The sequence below is a fragment of the Equus caballus genome, chromosome 13 (assembly GCF_041296265.1).
Source record: "Equus caballus isolate H_3958 breed thoroughbred chromosome 13, TB-T2T, whole genome shotgun sequence".
Taxonomy (NCBI): Eukaryota; Metazoa; Chordata; class Mammalia; order Perissodactyla; family Equidae; genus Equus; species Equus caballus.
In genome coordinates this window covers 12144657-12163775 of record NC_091696.1, presented here as the reverse complement: position 1 = coordinate 12163775, position 19119 = coordinate 12144657, and the positions used below count along the sequence as shown (strand labels likewise).

Genomic DNA, 19119 nt, shown 5'->3' with positions numbered 1-19119 from the left:
CTCAACATCCGCTGGCGCGCCCACCTCCCCAGCTCTTCCTCTCCCAATCTCCCCGAAAGTCATCCTTGATGGTGCCTTGGCCTCCTGCTCCCAGCCAACCCAGCAGCAATGATGTCCTGTCCACCCGGCAAATCCCTCTGCTTCTCTCCATCGTCTCTGCCTCCCCCAAGCCCAAGCCGCTACTTCGTCCCCACTGGACCCCTGAAATAGCCTCCCAAGTGGATTGGCCCTCCTGAAGCTGCTCTCCACCCAGCAGCCAGAGCAATCTCCACAAACCAAGCGTGAGATCCCACTGCCCCGCTCAGAGCCCCCCACCACACGTGGAATGAAGTCCACACGCCCACGTGGCCGACGAGGCCGTGTGCGGGCACCAACTCCCGTTCTCCCTTCTACTCATGATGCCCCAAGCACACTGGCTGCCTCTGCTCCTCAAACTTTTTCAACTTTCTGTCTCTGATGCTCCTCGTGCCTGCAAGGGTCTTCCTCCCATTCTTCACCCAGCTGGATTTCCCTCCTTCTTCAGGCTGTTCAAATACCACCACCTCCCGGGCAGCGGCTCCAATCTAAAGCATCTCCCCACCCCCTGCCCTGCAACATCTCTTTATCAGACTCACAACCAGCCTGGTCATTTCCTGCAGAGGCCCTCACCACCACCTGAAGTTCCCTTGTTTGTTCATTTGCTTGTTGTTGGTCTCTCCCCACTAGACAGTGGGCTCTGTGAGGGCAGGGCCTGGGTTCCTGCTGTTCCCCCAGTGCACACACTGTGCCTGGCACGTGGATGGGCTGACGGAGGGAGAAGGCCTGCTCTGCTCAGTCCTCTCCAAGCCGACGTCCTGAGCAGCACTTCACCCCTCATTTGCCCCACTCTCCTGTCTGGATGCTCCATCTTTTCCTCCCCCGAGTCACCCTGCTTTCTCTCCTGTTAAAATTCTTGCTGATATTGAAGTATAAGCTGCCTAACTAATGATATCCAGCTCTTCTTTCTTACGCTTCCTTTGTACCGTACTTAGCAAGGCTCCATAGAGCTAAATACTTTGACTCATTTCCATGTTTTGATAAAAGGTATTTGCTCTGGCCTGAATTGTGTGCCCCCTAATTCATACGTCAAAGCCGCCCCCCCTCCCCCCAGGTGATGGTATTTGGAGGTGGGGCCTTTGCAAGATCATGAGGTTTAGATGAGGTCATGAGGGTGGGGCCCTCATGATGGGATCAGTGCCCTATAGGAGAGGCCCCAGGCACTCTCTGTCTCCTTGTGTGAGGGAGTCTGCCAGTCAGGAAGAGAGCCCTGCCCGGGAGCTGAGTGAGCCAGCACCTGGATCTCGGACTTCCAGCCTCCAGAACTGTCAGAAGTCACTTCCCGTGATTTGAACCACTGAGTGCACAGTATTTGGTTACAGCAGCCCACACTAAGACTATTTTGTTTTCTTTTTAGTATTTCGTGTACCTTATCTGCTTCCTAAGCTGCGGACTGCAGAAATTAGGATCGCAGCTCCCCGCTTCCTTCTCCCTCAAAAGCCCCCGACCATCCTCTGCTTCTGATAGGTGGCGAGCAACGGAACCGTCCGGGTCACACAGACTCCAAAGGGTTTAGCACAAAGAAAGGCGCTAGCCTGCAGTCGGATAATCTGGAAGGGAAGACGGAGGAAAGAAGCTGAGAAGATTCAGAAACGTCAGTCACTCCTGCAATTGACGAGGTGGATGACCCCGTGCTGGGGGGAGGGCGGCCAGGACTGTGAAGCACCCGGAACAGCTGAAGAAACAGGAGTGTTCAAAGGGGGAAACACTAGGGGAAGTGACCCAGGTGTCCATCCTCGGAGGAATGGACAAACAAAATGTGGTCTATCCACGCAGTGGAACACGTTTCAGCCTTAAGAGGCGATTCTGACACATGTGACAACATGGATGAACCTTGATGACATTATGCTGAGTGAAGTCAGCCAGACATAAAAAGACAGATGCTGTCTGATTCCACTCGTATGAGGTCCCTAGAATAGTCCAATTCAGAGAGACAGAGTGGAATGGGGCCGCCAGGGGCTGGGGGGAGTTAGTGTTTAACAGGAACAGAGTTTCAGTTTGGGAAGATGACGAAGTGCTGTGGGCGGATGGTGGTGACGGTTACCCAAGAATGTGAATGTAGTTAGGACCACTGACCTGGGCGCTTCAAAGTGGTTAAAACGGTAAATTTTATGGTACGCATATTTTAACACAATAAAAATACACCCCCAAACACAAAAAGGAGGAACTGATTCAGCTACGACATGGATGGACCTCAAAAACATTATGCTCAGTGAAAGAAGCCAGACACAAAATGTCACATGTTGTGTGATTCCATTTACAGGAAATATCCAGAATAGGCAAAGCCATGGAGACAGAAAGCAGATTGCTGGGTGCCAGGTTCCAGCAGGAGCAGAAAATGGGGAGTGTGCTCACTGGGTATGCGGTTTCCTTTTGGGGTGATGAAAGTGTTCTGAAACCAGATAGTTGTGATGGTTGCACAACACTGCGAATGGACTAAATGCCATTGAATTATACACTTTAAACTGGCTAAGATGGTGAATTTAATGTTATACGTAAAATAATTTTTTTTAAAAGGTGGAAATGCTGAGGAAGTGTGATTTTGAGCGAGGACCCACTACACACAGGGCAGGGCCACCATCTAGGCTGTGAGGCTGTGCTACACGACTCCTGGTGGGCCTTTCACACAGACTGTGAGGGACACTCTGTGCAACTGGACCAGCTGCCCGGGTGCAGGACGCTGTTCTAGGTGCTGCTGGAGGGCACACAGACGAAAGAAAGTGGATCCTGTGGTCAATGAGTGAACCGTTTTAAGGGAGAGAAGGAGGGTCCTCTGTCCTCGTCCTGTTCTTTCCTTCCTTCTCCTCTGATTGTGCAATTTCAGAAGTACTTTATGAAAAAAGAAACCAGTATGGGTGCACAAGTTACTTATGCCTTTGTCTGCGAGTGGCACAGACTGATGAGTAGTATCAGAAGGCTAAAGCCAAAACGAGATGAGGCTTCCTGAAAAGCCTCTCTTATTACATGACAAAGACCACAAAGAGATGGGTACACAGCTTTCAGCCAATGGTGTAAAGTCGATGATAAAGTCCTGTTTTGCTTTAGTCTTTTCTGTTCAGAATGCTTTTTGAACTGAAAAAGGAAGAAAGAGCAGCGAAAGAGAAAACCCAGGTGAGTAGGGAGATTGTCAGGGAGCCCTAGGGCGCTGAGGGAGCTCAGGCTTCTGACTCCGATGAGCAACAGACAAGGGGTTAGGAGAGCGAGCGAAGGTGATGCGCGCTCTCAGGGGTTGTGGCGGGACTGTAGGGAGAGGGAGCCCTACCCGAGACCAGACATGGGTGAGGGTAATCGTGATTTACCGGAAGAGAAGAAGGTAAAACTCCACACATTACCCACGAGAGATTCCCGAAAGAAAAGCCAGCACCGATCACCGGGAGCCAACATGAGTTCTCGGAAGCCAGTCCTGTGAGACTGACCTCATTTCCTTCTCAGACTCTAGGCTGACATTTCAGGAAAACCAAGTAGACATGGTGTGTGTCTGAATTTCCAGCATCAAGGCATTTAACAAAGTCTCTTAGAACATCTCACAGGCAAGGATGAGAAACGACAGGCTCCCACGGGTCCCAAATTACTGACTGTCAGCCAGATCTGGCCTGCAGACTGTTTGTGTACGGCCCGTGAGCTAACAGTGGTTTTTACATTTTTAAAGGGAAGAGGAGGAGGAGGAAGAGGAGAAGGAAGGGGTGGAGGGGGAGAAGCGACAGCCGCAGCAGCTGGCTACAAAGCCAAAAACATTGACTATCTGACCCTTGGCTGAAAAAGTTGGGCAATTGCTGGGCTAGACAGGGAGGGCCAGGAGGGGAGATGTCCGCTGGTCCAGGTGCTGATTATTGGTTACCATCACCTTAGGGACAAGGCATACAGGCACCCCCGCCTGTGTCCTCCTCCCTGTGTTTACCAGTGAGGGTATAAAGAAGGCACAGCGATTGATCTGACTGATGTTGGGAGCAACAGCAAAAGTAATGTGGATGATATCAGTAGAGTATGACCATAGATGAAAACCAATAGGACAGAGTCCACCTGGGCCCTGAATGCAAGGGCATATGGTCGAACGGGAGACCAGGTGAAAAGGGCTGAACTTATCCCTGGGAGTTCCTACTAAGTTCGTTAGCAATATGAAATGGCTACTGTAATAAAGTAAGATTTAAAGAGCTAATTTCATTTTGAGCTACATCACAGAATTATGAGATCTAGAACAAGAGCCAATCCTTGGGTTTACAGCTTTCAGCCACACTTGGAGTACGGATCCATCCTACCATGCTCCAGAGAGTCTGCCGGCACTGAATAATGCGTTCAGCTCTGGGCACCCCATTCTAAGAGGAATGTGGATAAAGTGGGCATGTGCGAAGGAGACCAGCTAGGATGGTGAACCACAGAAAGCTGGGTAAGAGGACAGAAGTCAGGGAATGTGGTGGTGGAGAGGAGCGATGGGGAAGAAAGGGCACACAGGTCTCCAGATACCTCAATTCCTAACACCTGTGAAATGGAAGGCCTCAGGGCTGGAAGGGGACCCTTGAGTGAGAATTCAAGGAAGCCAGGTTCTGTATTCAGCATCTCCCCAACTGGAAACAATCCCAATGTCCTTCCACTTGGACCCAGATCAACAAACTGTGGTCGAGCCACACCATGGAAGGCTACTCAGCCATAAAAAGGAATAAACTACTGATTCAAGCCAACAATATGGATGACTCTTACATTATGTGAAAGAAGCCAGACTCAAAAGGTCACATACTACATAATTCCATTTACATGACATTCTGGAGAAGTCAGAACTATAGAAATAAACAGATCAGTCATTGCCAGGGGCTGGGGGAAGGGGTGATTACAAAGGGCCATGAAGGAATTTTGGGAGTGATGGACTTATTCTAAATCTTGATTGTTTGGAGGTTACCTAATTGTACGTGCCTGTCAAAACTCACAGAACTGTATGCTAACCATGGTGAACTCTTGTTGCTGTTAGTGCTGTTGAGTCCATTCCGACTCCTAGTGACCCTGCGGACAGCAGAGCAGAACCCTGCCCAGTCTTTTCGTGCCATCCTCTCACCTTGCACTGCTGTACCAGACGATGCTCCCCTGCTACTCATAAGGTTTTCATGGCCAATTCTTTCAGAAGTGGTGGCCAGGTCCTTCTTCCTAGTCTGTCTGAGTCTGGAAGCTCCACTGGAACCTGTCCACCATGGGTGACCCTGCTGGTATTTTAAAATACCAATGGCATAGCTTTCAGCATCACAGCAACACATAACCGCCACAGTCTAACAACCAACAGACAGGTGATGTGGCTCCCTGACTGGGACACGAATGCGGGCCACAGTGGTGAGAGCACTGAATCTTAACCGTGGGCTGGCCTGGTGAACTTGACTGAGTGTAAATTATGTCTCAACACACCTGGCTTTAAAAATAATGAAGCCAGGTTCAGTGAGAGGTGGACAAGGAGACCTGGGGTGGTGGGCACTGATGCGTGGCCCAGGATGGAGGTGTTCAGTCACGGGAGCAGAGTTTACACAAGATGCTTTTTAAGACCCTGTGACCCTAGGATTCACGGACATCACAATTTGCCTCTCCTCTCTTAAAGTTGATTCGTTCAACCAGATTTTGCGCCTGACACTGCTCTAGGCACCGGGGATGCAGCGGTGAACAAAACAAAGCTTTTATGGGACTTGCACTCTAGCGGATAGAGGCGGACAATCAACAAAGCAACAAGCAAGTACAGTGTATCAGATGGTGATCAGTGCTCACAGGAGAAAAACGATGCAAAAAAGGGAACTGGGAGTGTGGGGCAGGACAGCTGCAATTTTATATGTGATGGCCAAAGATGGCCTCCCCAGTGAGGTCACATTGGAGCAGAGCCCTGAAGGGAGTGAGGGAGGGAGCCGTGTGGATATCAGGGAACAGTATTTCAGTCCAAGGGAACAGCAAGCCAAAGTCCTGAGGCAAGAGTGTGGCTGGCGTGTTTGAGGAAGAGCAAGAAGCTTGGCAGGGCTGGAGCCGAGTGAGAGGAGGGCAGGAAGCAGCCAGATCGTGCAGGGCCTTGTCGGCCACTGTAGGAACTCTGAGCAGAGGAGTAACAGGGTCTGACTCTTTCTTTAAAGGATTCCTCTGGCCACTGTATTGACAACAGTAGGAGGAAGCTGGGGTGACAGCGAGGAGACTGTTACAACAATCCAGAGTGGACAGGCAGTGGACCAGGGTTGTGGTGGTGGTGGAAGGGGGGGAAACGGAGAGGGTCTGGACAGATTCTGAAGGCAGTGCTGCGCAATGTGCTGACGGTTTGGATGTGGAGTGTGAGAAAAAGAGAGGAATCAAAGACAGAAGCAAGGAATCCAGGTTTTTTGCCTTAGCAACTGAAGGATGAAACTACCATTTACGGGACAGGGAAGGGGGGGGGAGGCGGGATTGTGGGGGAAGCAGGAACGTGGTTCAGATGTAATTAAGACTCAGGTGCCTGCTGGGCATCCTTCGAGCTGGACCTCCCAGGAAGGCGGGGAGAGGGCCAGGCTGCACACAGAGATTTGGGAGTTATCAGGTTAGAGGCGGATAGAGCCACGAGGCTGAGACCACTAGGACGAGAGGCATTAAAAAGGAGAAGAGGCCCAGATGGAGCCTGGAACATTCCAACCAAGTCGGGGAGATGAGGAGGAACTGAAGAGACAGAAGCAGCAGCCAGCGAGGCAGAAGGAGACCCGAGGGCGTGGCGTTCCCTCTCTCCATGAAGAAAGTCGTTCAGTCAGAGGGAGCTGTCAACTGTGTCAAACCCTGCAGAAGGGGCAGGGAGAGGGGGACTGAGAACGGGCCACAGCACATGACAAGGATGGCACTGGTGACCTGGCCAGAGCCGCTGCAGGTGAGTAATGGAGGCAAAAGCCCGTGGGGGGAGGGGTGAGAGAGGGTGGGAGGAGAAGCGGGGGGAGACAGGAGATAGTCTGGACAGAATAGACGTCCCCACTCCCAGGGCCTGGGGGTCAGCGGGGGGATGTGGGACACAGGAACAGCTCCTCATCTCTCCCCTGCCCCCCAGGGCGTCCCCCCGTGTCCCCATTTGGAACGGCAGCTCCATGGCTGGTTCTCCTTCCGCAGACAGGGCCAGGTGGACGAGGAGGACAGACACACGGAATCTTTCCAGGCTCAGACGAACGGCTCCAAACAACTGAAGATAGTAGTGGGCAATGAATTCCCTCCACGTGAAAAGAAAACTGATTTTCATTCATCGGTTTGAACCTCTGCCAAGTCACAAATAAATAGGAAATAAGTCCTATAAAAAAAAATTGCTCTCAGAGTTCTTGCCAGAGACAAATACCTATCTTTCCTTCTCTGAAAACTGTCCAAGATGCTTGTAAACCCCGAGAAAAACTCTCTCCCTTTCTACACAAGACCCCTCTCCATCCGCCCCCCCATTACCAGTCCCAGGGTTCCTCTTATTCTGTGAGACCAAGTGAGAGAGCCGGGCGAGCAGTCCCACTTCTGGAATGTTCTTCCACACACTTTCAAACCTCTGGGGGGCCCTCCCTGGTCAACTCCCCCCTCACCGCTGTGCATCCCTCCTACTCTTTTCTGTCACCACGCTGGGAGACCCCCATCCCCAAAGCTCCCCAGAACTTTTACCACAGGTTCCAAACCAGACCATCGGGCACGCGAGCGACCGTTACAGAAAGGGGGAATCCCATCCTGACCTGGAGAAGATGCCAACAAGCTCAGTCTTACTGGCCCTCCTCATTTATCATTACTCCTGCTCAAGAGTCCCCTTCAGCCAGGTCATCCTGTCACATCCTTAGGCAAAGGTCACATTTGCCTATACTTTTGTCCCCCAACCTAAAACCCCATGCGCATGTCACCCACTGACATGAATAGCCCAGTTCTCATGTGGCTCTTGGAGCCTCTCCTTTCCCCCTGCACACAAGCTATCTCTCCCCACAAGACAACTTCGATGACAACACTCACGGTGACCACACATGCCTTCAGAAGGCCCTGGAATGCAGGGCATGAGGACTAGATACTTAGACACTGGGTCCCAGGGAATAGGACAAGCTGGCCTCTCTCCCCTGTCCCCCATCTTCGGGGGCCATGGCTTCGGAAAGGCACCCCTCCCTTATAGTTCTGCTTTCCTGTCACAAAGGAAGCCTCGGTTCTGCTTCCCAAGCAACCTGAACGCCAGTGCCACGTACACAGGTGTCGCACCGAGAACTCATCAGCATCACTCTTTGGGCAAGTCACTGCTAGAAAGGGAGGCCCAGGGCACGCCCATCAGACATATCCTCATCATCCAGTATCGCCTGGCCAGGCTGGAGTGGCCTTTTGCAACGCCCTGGCCTTCCAGAGAGACCGCTGGTGTGCAGAGTTGAAACCTGCGCCGACTCTTCCTGAACCACCAGGACTGCCCAACTTCCTCCCCTCCCTCCCCTCCGCACGCCCTCCACACTCTACACTCCCCAGACATCTAACTGGGAGCTCACTTTTGCGTCTTTTCTTTTAGTAAAACAGAGCAACTTTTCTCTGACTATCTCAAGACACAGGGGAGGTGGTGCCTCACTGACAGCTGGTTCCTGAGCATACTAACCACCCTTTCTTTACCGGCTCTGTGCGCCTCCCAGGTCCCTTTCCTAACAGCGTCTCCGTCTGTCAAATGAATGAGTCAGGAGCAACTTGTCATCTCCAGACAATGCCAAGGCCCGCCACTTCTCCCCCCAAACATCCTTCGGACCTTTATTTTTTGTGCTGTTTCTACAGCAAATACCTCCATCTTACACCCACATACTATATAACTGGCCCTCTACCTCTCGTCTCCACAAATGACCCCAAGAACTGGCCCCATGAGTTCTCGCAGTAGAGGAACCTGGAGCAGCTCGGACCGTGTGGGATCTCCAGCTGGGCGTCAGCAACACCCCTCTCCATTCGGCGGCTTCGCTTTCTTGCTCCAGAAGGTGGTCTTCACACAGCTCTGATCCAATTTTCATGAAATACAGTTTAGAAATAAATAGAATCCCATTTACACAGTGGGTGGCTACGCAAGGATATCTTCTTTGACTCTAGCAAAGAATGCTGTAACATTAAACATTCCCAATTTACCTGTTTGGCTCATTCAAATGCGTAAATACCAGGTTTGCTTGAATAATCACAACAATCGCGTTTCTCATTTATTGTCCGACCCTGCAGAGTCTTCAAAGAGCTTTCACGTGCAGCCTTACTGATGCTGAGAAAACGATGTGAGGGAGGCAGGGGACACTTTATGAACAAGAAGGCACAGAGAAGTCAAGCCACACAGCTGGGCTGCTGCCTGTCCTTCTCAATCAGGCACATGCTCTACATTCTACTATTCAGATGGTTACAACTGAACTCTTAGCCAAAGCCAACTCGTTTCCTCCACCTCTGCCCTGACCTCAGCACACGTTATCTTGAAGGCAGATTCCTCTGATCTTATAAAAATTCCAACCTGCCCTACTGGAGGTACATAATTTTTGGGTTTAGTGAGAACCAAAAGGAGAAAGTTTTTCAGAAAACTGACCATGGTTTTCTGGAAAACCACGTCTACCTTCTCCTATTGAAGAGACTGTCCACCATCCACTACCTCCACACAAGGCAACTTTCTATTATTTCCACACAAGCAGGTTCTCGTTTTAGTTGCTTGCACACTTTCTACCATGCCCCCATAATGCACGGCTGTGCTTTCTTGGAGGGACCCAATGCAGTTTAAAGGGAAACAGAGCTGGGGTGGTGGCCCTGGGAAGCCCAAGTTCACTGCAGGCAGACACTCTGGAGAGCACCTGAACAAAACTCACAGGCAGTGGCCCCAGGCCCTTGGTCTCGTCTAAGATATCAGCAGGATGGATGATGTACTGAGAGGGGCTATTTCTGAGCCCTAAACTGCAGCCTCCAGACAAATCAGCCGGTCCTGTAAGAGTCTATGGCCAAATTTACCCCAGCCATCTTCTGCAAAGAGGGGGATGCTCGCCCAGCCTGTCAGTTCGGCAGAGTGTAAGCTCAGAGGTGGGAAGGGTAAACGGCACAACGCTGTCTCTTTGGTCAGTGGTTCTCAAACCTGGCTGTGCGTGAATATCACTGAGAACCTGACCTTGCACCCCAAGTCCCCGTTCACTCACCCCTAACAGACTCCTTTTCTCCACCCCAAGACTGGACTCACTGGGTCTGGGAAGCAGCCACTGCCCATCACATTCTAATTCTGGTTGTGTTTCAGGAGAAGATTCTATGTCAGCGTCTCAGAAAAAACTCACCTAAAGGAAAAGCAGGAGTGAAGAGGAGGAAGAATGAGGCAAAGAGAACAGGAATATAAAGACTGTAGAAAATGGAAAGTGAAGAGATTTCCTCAGCTCAGACAAGCATACCTTGATTCAAGTAAACATAAATTTGGAGGGGGAATGTGAATTGACACTAAGGACAAATGAGGAGACGGTTATTCATTTTACAAAAGAATTTGGCATCAGATTCCTTTAAATAGCAATCTCTGTTAGTACATTTAAAATAGGATTCCGTTTATGGAAGTGTGATTTATACAAAATCACATCTGTTACATAAAGCTCAGAAAAGGCGCTCTCCTCCCATGTAGTCTGGCTAACTATAGAGCCGGCTGAGTGCAGATGGTCACCTAGTTTCTTCCCAAAGACACCCAGCCCTGCTCTGTCACCCATTTCTACATTTTACCTGATCATGGTTAACAGACTCAGGGGCCACCCCATTCTCCTCTGGGCTTCCCTAAACTCAGAGAACAGCTGCTGAGTCCTCTTCACGCGCACTCATTCGTTCCACCATATTTCCTGAAGGCTCATCAGGCACTGGGCACTCCCCACCCGTCCTCTCAGTCAGGCACACGCTCTACATTCTACTAGTTAGATGGTTATACGTGAACTCTTAGCCAAAGCCAACTTGTTTAGGGAGCTGTAAAAAAAATGACATCTCTGGTCCTGTGGATCTTATATTCTAGTGAGAAAGAGAGGAAAGAAATAAATAAAATGTACGGGGTGTGAGATGGTGACAGGTACTATGGAAGAAAAATAAGGCTGGGGCTGGGGCACACCAGGCTGGTCTTAAAACCTTCCACAGGGTCAGCAGGGAAGGCTGTACTAGAAGGCACAGAAGGACACGTGGAAGTGAGGAAGAAGCCTGGCAGACACCTGGGGGAAGAACTCCGGGTGGAGGAGCAGGGAGAGCCCAGCTGGCAGGTGCGAGTAACAATTAGCAGTTAGGCGTGGCTGGAGTGGAGACGTCAGGGGTGGGACCTCACAAGGGATCTTGTGGCCACTGTAAGGACCAGCCTTTGTTCTGAGCAAGACAGGAGCCACTGGGAGGTTTTGTGCAAAGAGGTGACATGATTTGACTCACTTTTTCAGAGGACCCCTCTGGCTGCTCTGCTAAGATTGCAGGGACAAGCATGGGAACAGAGATGACAATTAAGATGCGGCTGGATGAATTCAGGCCAGAGGTGATGGTGGCTCAGACCAGGCTGGTAGTGGTGGAGGTGCTGAGATGTGGTCGGATTCGGACACATTTTGAAGGCAGAGCTGACGGGATTTGCTGACGTTTTGGACACAGGGTGTGCAGAAGGAAGCAGTCAAGGATGGCACCAAGATTATTTGTCAGAGCAACTCAAGGGATCAAGGTGCCATTAACAAGATGGAGAGAACCATGGAAGGAGGTTTGGGGCAGGGGATAGGAGCTTGTTTTCAGACGTGTTAAATAGGAGATGTCCAATGGAGGTACGAACGAGCGTGGGATGTACAGTGTGCAATTCCGACGAGGTTCGAGCTACCCATATCAATTTGGCAGTCATCAGCACAGAGCTGGAATTTAAGATCAGCAAGGACTGAATACAGATGAGAAGTGTGGGGACAGCCTGGGGACCCCCAACATTCAACACAGAGGGATGGGAGGAAATGAGGAGTGGACACAGAAAAGAAACAGCCCAGGAGGCAGGAGAAAGTGGCATCCTGAGAACCACATGAAGAAATGTATTTCAGCTAGAGGTGAGCGACTGTGCTGAACGCTGCTGAGAGCAAGCAGGATGAGAGCTGAACGCTGACCAACGGACTGAACGCCGCGGGACCTTTACCAGGGCTGTGGGTAGAGAGGAAGCGGGAGAGCCTGATGGGGATTCACGAGAGAAAGGCAGGGAAGAGAGCTGGAGGCAGCAAGCGCTGGCTTGCAAGGGGCAGAGAAAGAAGAAGGCGGGGTCTAGGTTTCCTTGTTTTAAATGGGAGAAATTACATCACGTGTGTGTAGATGTGAGGGGAGACAAGGGAGTCTCTGGAACAGAGAAGGTGTCTAGCGCACAACAGGAGGTGACCACCCCGGTAGTGTAACGGGCCAGGTCACAGATATGGACGCACGTGTGGGCAGACGCGCTGGCAAGAGCTCATGCAAGCTTTCTGGGGATTGCATCTCTTTTCACTGCGAAACAGGAAGCAAGGTCAAGGGCTGAGAGTGAAGGTAGGGGAGGAGAGGCATGAAGTATTGTCTAGGAAAGTGGTGGGCTACCCGGGCGAGGGGAGTGCACGGGCCGGCCACGGAGCAGCACCGAAGGCCCATTCCACTGTGACCTGAAGAAAGACATGAACCAACCCTCTGCCTCCTCCTCTCCAGGCCAATTCTCCCCCACCCCTTTACTCTGCCTCATACCAACTCTCCTCCTCCTGCTCATTGCCTTCCCAGCTTTCAAACAGCTTGGACTTCGAAGGAATCAACATTCAGATACACTTGGTCACTGTGGCGTCCTTGTTCTCCAACAAGGCCTTTCAGGAAGGAGATGGAATGGACTGGTGCTGGCTTTGGGAAGGCAGGCGCCAGGGTCTTGGAGTAGACATTCGCATGTTGGGGGGAGCGGGGTGTGGGGTGAGGACAGGAGTCCAGGGGAAGCAGAGGAAGTCTAAGGCAAAATATCCAGACTCCCTCTCAGTTCTTCTCTCAGTTTCCTTCCTTCTCTCCTCCCCTCCCCCTTCTTCCTTTTGGATTCCGATTTCCGCATCTAAGACAGACTGAACAGTCTCCACCTTACTGTGCTTCAGGCTCTAATTCTCTAACTCAACCTCTCTGGGCCTGCAACGGAGCCCAGATTCATCTGCGCACGTTATTTCATTTAACCCTCACGGTAACACTGGGCCTGCTCCCTCCCTTGACGAGATCGGGGAACTGAGACTCAGAACGGTTAACTGACTTGCCCAGTGGGTGGTGATTCGGCTGGTAAGCAGGAGGGCCAGGATTTGAATGAAGATCTCACTCCAGGTTCAGGCCCACCCAACCCAGCTCCACCCTTCCAGGCCCGGGGAGGCTCCTTCTGACTCATTTCCACTGAGAGAACACACGGGTCAACGTCAAGCCCTATGTTCCAGGAAGTGAAGTCCTTCAAAGCACAGGCCTCCCCGATCTCAGGACAGAGCCAAAGAGAAAAGCGGAGTGAGCAGCGCACGCCCTGGTCACCCTCGAGAGGCCATGGAATGTTCCAGCTGGCAGGGAGAAGCCCTGACGGGTATTTCCTGCGCCGGACCTAGCGGGTAGTAACAAGCTGGGAGGATCTGATAAGAAGTTTTCTAAAGTGGACAGAGGGGTGGCTGCTAATTCCGGAGGTGGATTTCATCATCAGCTGTGGGGCGGTGATGTGACTTCCTCAGAAAGCAGAGCAGCCAGGAACTCTCACTTCTGTTTCTTGAAGGGTGAAAGGGCCCTTCCTTAAGGGAGGAGCCGTGGGTTTAAAATAAGTGTAGGGGTGTGGAGGGAGGCACCCAAAGGGCCCCAGGCCTTTTGGCAGGCCAAAAGTCACCCCAGACCCCAGGCACGGTGAACCCCCACTGGGCGTCCAGGCCTGACATCCCACTGGTTTCTGGGCTGCCAGCTCCTGGGGGTCACAACATGGCCAGACCTCTCTTCTAAAGAACAGCTCCAACTGCGCTACAAATGTCCAGGGGCTCACCATGCCACCCCTATAACCTAGATTAACCACCCTCCCCAAACCATCTCCATTTATTTAAGTCCTGCCATTAGTTAGTCAGTCATGGTTTTATTCATTCACTAAATTCACCCACCAAACATACATTGAGCACCCATGTATCAAGTGCTATATAACTCGAGCTACTAAGTTAACTTGAGTAAGACCCAAGTCCTGGCTTCAAGGAGTACGGTCTAGATGGGGAGCAAGATGGAGGCACTGTGTGCACAGCCAGTTCGAGAAGAGATACTGGTGAGTGCAGACTGCAGGGGGGCCTAGGGGTGGGCTCTACCCAAGGCTGAAGGGTCGGCTATGGCTACCCATCCCTAGAGGAAGAGCCGGCCTGAGCAGGGCCCTGCAGGAGCATTCCGGTGGAGAAGCCAGCGCCAAGGCACAGAAGTGGGGGCCAGTGCCCAACATGGGGCCTGGAGAGCTGTCAGTGTTGCTGGAGTGTGAAAAGCAAAGAAGAGGCCAGGCCTAGAGAGCCCAGTTTACAGAGTCATAGGGCAACAGAAGAGAGGACAGCCCGAGCAACCTGCCCCTGGATGTACCACTTGGCTCAAAACGCATCAATAAAAAGAATTCTTAAAAGCCAAAACCTTAAAGCCCAAGTCCTTGAAGCATAAAGCAGTGAATGGATAGATGCTCTTAGATGTGTGTACAAGGATGTCACCTCAACAGTGGGAAATGGATACAGCTAAACGTCTATTAACAGGGGACAGACGACAACGAAAGGATACATAGTCTGTACTCACCTGGAAATACAGTAATAATTGCCAACAGTTACTGAATGCTTGCCACCCACCAGGCAATGGTCTAAGCATCTGACATACACACTAACACGTCTACCCTCACAACAACCCTATTAGAGGGTACTGGAATTATCCCCACCCTACAAGAGGGAAACCCTGGCACTGGGAGCCCCCCATAACCTGCCCAGGTGAGTAAGTGATAGAGACAGAATTTGAACCCCAGAACCCAGACCCTTGACCACTCTGACACACTGTTTCTAGATCTACAGCAGAGTGAAGGCTAAAACACAAGTTTGCAAAACTGTAGTACGGCACGGCCCCATTTTGTTTCAATGTGTGCATATTTGTCTATGTGTATAGCCTTGGATTTGGTTGAAACAAGTGAAAATTTGGCCATTTTTGACTTATAAAAACAGTGGTTTCATATGGTTCAACCTAACACATGTGCATGTGTGCAAACACATATACACACACAAAAAAGTCTGGAAGGATCTATACCAAATTGTTAGCAGTAGTGATGGATGGTGGGAGTATGCCTGATCTTTATTTCTTTACACGTTTTCATATTTTTCGAAAAATAGCAAAGTTAAACGTTTTCCTGTGGATTACCTGTTTCCTCATGGCAGCTACTGAGGACCACAGCTCTGTGATATTAAAATGTACCCACGGCGCAGGAGCACCGGCCCCCCAAAACTATAGCATCGGAGGCCAGTATGCTCATGCCTGTCTCCCCCGGGGGGCTGAGAAGCCAAAGCGTGGGCAAAAAGCTGCCATAGGAAGAGCCCAGAATTCAAAGGGAGGAGTCCGACCAGCTGTGTGACCTCTCCGAGCCTCAGTTTCTTCACCTTGAACATGACAGTAGAAATCATGCTTTTCTGAGAATCAAATGAGATATGAACCAAAGTGCTCTGCCACCCCACCGGCATTCCAGTTGATGTCACCTGGGTAGGGCTGAGGGGGTCTCCTAAACTGCTGACAGCACCACGTCCACACCCTGGACCATGGCCCGAGAACCGCTCATTTGACAGTTGGCTCCCTTAATGGAGATTTGCTGGAAACAAAAGGCAGTATCTTCCCTCCAACATCCATTAACTCTGGAAGGAACTGAGGAGCTTCCAGTGCTCTCTATAAAGTACAGCTGACTCCCGGATCCCAAGTTGAATGGACTGCAGGAAGTCAGCAAAGGGGAGCTGGGGCACAGGGCAAGTGTCCTGAGGTCGAGATTCAGGCATCTCTCAGCAGCCACCCAGGGACGGCAGTGGGATGCACAGCTTTAGCCAGACAGTAAGCCACCAACAGACCATGACCAGGGGTCCCAGCGTGCACCAGCAGCCGAGGAAAATCCCTTTAGGAATGATTGGGCCACCCCTCCTGAAGAATTATCCAAGTATCCTCAGGGCAACTGTAGCCACTTCTGCCTCTCCATTCCCTCTCCTGGATCACTTACCACCTTCCAACAGCCTACACAACTTACTCACTCATTTTAATTGTTCCAGTATACCCCCCACCCCCACCCCACCCCAATACACACAGGAGGTCAGCTCCACTAGGCAAGGATCTTTGTTTGGTTCACTGAAGCACCCCAAGTGCTCAGAACAGCCCCTGGCATAGGGAGGGTATTCCATGTAGATATTTTCTGAATAAATGAATGAATGAATGGCCTAACTGAAATGTCACCGTCCCCAACCCACTTCCTATACCACTGGCAGAATTAATTATTCCCACCTCTGAGTTTCTACAGAAGTTTCCCCGAATCTCTAACACGACACTTATCACACTATGTTATAATTATTTGTCTCCTCCACCTCCTTGAAGGCAGGAGCCTTGAAATTTCCCCATTCTCTTTTATATTCTCTGTGCCCTGCAGAGGACCTCAGCGCTTACTGACTCAGGGAACAATCTTGACATATGTACAGGACAAAAAGGACAACGGCCAGGACCCTGGCTGACCCCAGTGGGAACATCTCTGTCAGGCACCAAGACTGCCGAAGTGGATCTTTGAGCTGGTGGGGCAGAGAAGACCACTTTCCAAAGAATCCAGTCTGGGAGAAATTCAGCAAGAGCAAGCAATTTTAGGCCCCAGAAAATGAGGCTGAACTTAGGGCTCCAAAGAGAGGTCATAATGGAAAGTTAATGAAATGTTCATTTCAAAAACACTTTCTCCCAACCCACGGTTTGTGGCCCCCATGCTTCTCTTGGTCCCACTGAGGACCATCTCCAGCCCTGGGACCAGAAGGAGGTGTAAGCCTGCTGGCCAGAACAGCACATCCAACTGACTGTCGAGGGGAGACGGCCTCGTTTACTGGTGGTACTGGACACTTGCTGGTTATTATTAACTTGGGCCTCACAGCCTGCACCCACTCATCTCTCCTCTCATTCCTCTGGCCCTGATCCTAACAAACCTACTCAACATCCGTTCGCTTGCATATGGCGCTACCCTTACCTGGGATGTCCTGTCCTCTCAACACTCCATCAGCCATTCATTCAGCACCTACTGTGTGTGTTGAGTTTTCATCAGTGAAATCGCTGCTCTTCTTCAAAACACATCTTAAACACCACCTCTTCCAGGAAGCCCTGAGGCATAAAAGGATTTGGATCCCCTGTCCTGGGAGCTTTGTTAGTCCCACGAAGGCAGGGACTGCACCTGCTCTTCTAGCACAAACCGCACGTGGCTCCTGAAGACAGCACGGACTCATGACCCTGTGCTTTGGCGTATGTGGTTCTCTCTGCCTGAATGCTCTTACTTTCCCTACCCCCTGGGGGTGGGGGGCTCCCTCCCATTCCTCCAGCCTTCTCATTGAGGCCCCTCCTCTAGTGCCAGGTCATTAATCCCACCCTCTCCCATGCTAGCACATCCCTCAAAGGGACTCTGTTCTGTGCCTTTTATCACATGTACCGTAATGACTTATAACATGTCTGATTGCCCTACTAGACTGAGCTCACCCAGCAGAGGGGTCATTCTGAAAGAAGGAACGATCTATCCCTTCACCTAAAGTTTTAAGACTTTATTTGTTGCTTAAGTGAATCAGCAAAAATATTCATAATTATAGCCACGGCTTACTAAACCCCTCTCGTGTGCCAAGAACTTTAAATAGAACATCTCAACACCCCACAGGTCCGCAGACACCAATCCAGCAGGAAGCTGATGCACAGCGAGGTCAGCTAACTTGTCCACAGTCCTAGAGTGGCAAGTGGTGGCATCAGGATTTAGCCCCTGGCCCATGTGACTCCAAAGCCCCAGGTCAGCATCCAGGGAGGTGTCAGGACACAGAAGACGCTCCCTCATCCCCCGTGTGCAGGGGGTGGTGCCGTGGAGTCCAGCTGGCCCCCATTCACATTTACAAATATGTCTCCTACCCTCTAACCCTGTCCTACTTGCCCACAGAAAGCACCTCCAGATCAAAGACTTGTTAGCACTTCAGGGAATCTAAAGGAGTCATGGGGATTTTTTCTTTCTTCTTAAAAGACCTACGGCTTAATTTCTCCGGGGCCCTGGGCAGCATGAATTTTGTCTGGCTGCTGGAATCCTTCGGCTCAGGGGCAGCTGCCAGACCACATGCCTGCCTGGCTTTGGACTGGGACCTCTCAGGCAAGAAAGGAGACAAAGGTGGAGCGGAAACAGCCCCTGGACGTGCTCTTTAAGAAAATCACCCAGCTGTGCGTGTGTTGGGGGGAGTGGAGGAGGAAGACAGAGGGGAGGGAGGGTCGCTGGTGAGCTCAGCTGTCTAAAACTTACATTTGCATCTGAACTTAGCCCCCAACAGCAGGGTGACTTGGAGGGGTCTCAGAGGACATTAAATCCTGCTTCTCAAGGCTCTTTTGAGGTAGAAAATAATCCAGGTGAGATTATCTGACAGACAGTAGTCTGTCAACTAAAGTGTCATCCCACTCAATGCATTTCAAGAGAATCTCTGTCTCCCTCTCGACTCTAAGCCTTTCGACGGACGACTCAGCCATCCTCAGCTCTGCATCCCTCACACCGTAACATCCACACTCAGGGGCCTACGCATAAAGTGGGTATTCAATGTGTGTCTGAATTGCACTCAACCTCATCTTGGTAGGATAAAATCTCAGTGACCAGTGACAATAAGAGAGAGCAATCGTATGATAAATCAAAACCTCTTTTTTCCTCAGCATTTTTTTAAGATTGGCACCTGAGCTAACATCTGTTGCCAAACCTTTCTTCTTCTTCTTCTTCTTCTCCTCCCCAAAGCCCCCCAGTACATAGTTACATATTCTAGTTGTAGGTCCTTTTGGCTCTGCTATGTGCCGCCCCAGCATGGCTTCATGAGCGGTGCCATGTCTGTGCCCAGGATCCAAACCAGTGAAATCCTGAGCTGCCGAAGTGGAGTGTGCAAACTTAACCAC

The 19119-nt window shown here is 50.9% G+C and overlaps 1 protein-coding gene across 6 annotated transcripts in view; it reads right to left on the bottom strand.

The window, feature by feature from the left end:
* The window catches only part of HIP1 (huntingtin interacting protein 1), a 148857-nt gene that overhangs the window by 63506 nt on the left and 66232 nt on the right, over window positions 1-19119 (bottom strand). Inside the window, exon 2 of one of the 6 annotated variants that reach the window (XM_070231710.1) lies at window positions 1445-1625. The exons of the other annotated variants lie outside the window; for them this stretch is intronic. The gene's annotated coding sequence lies outside the window, so the exon portion shown is untranslated. The remainder of the gene's footprint in view (window positions 1-1444; window positions 1626-19119) is intronic. 6 annotated transcript variants of the gene reach the window in all.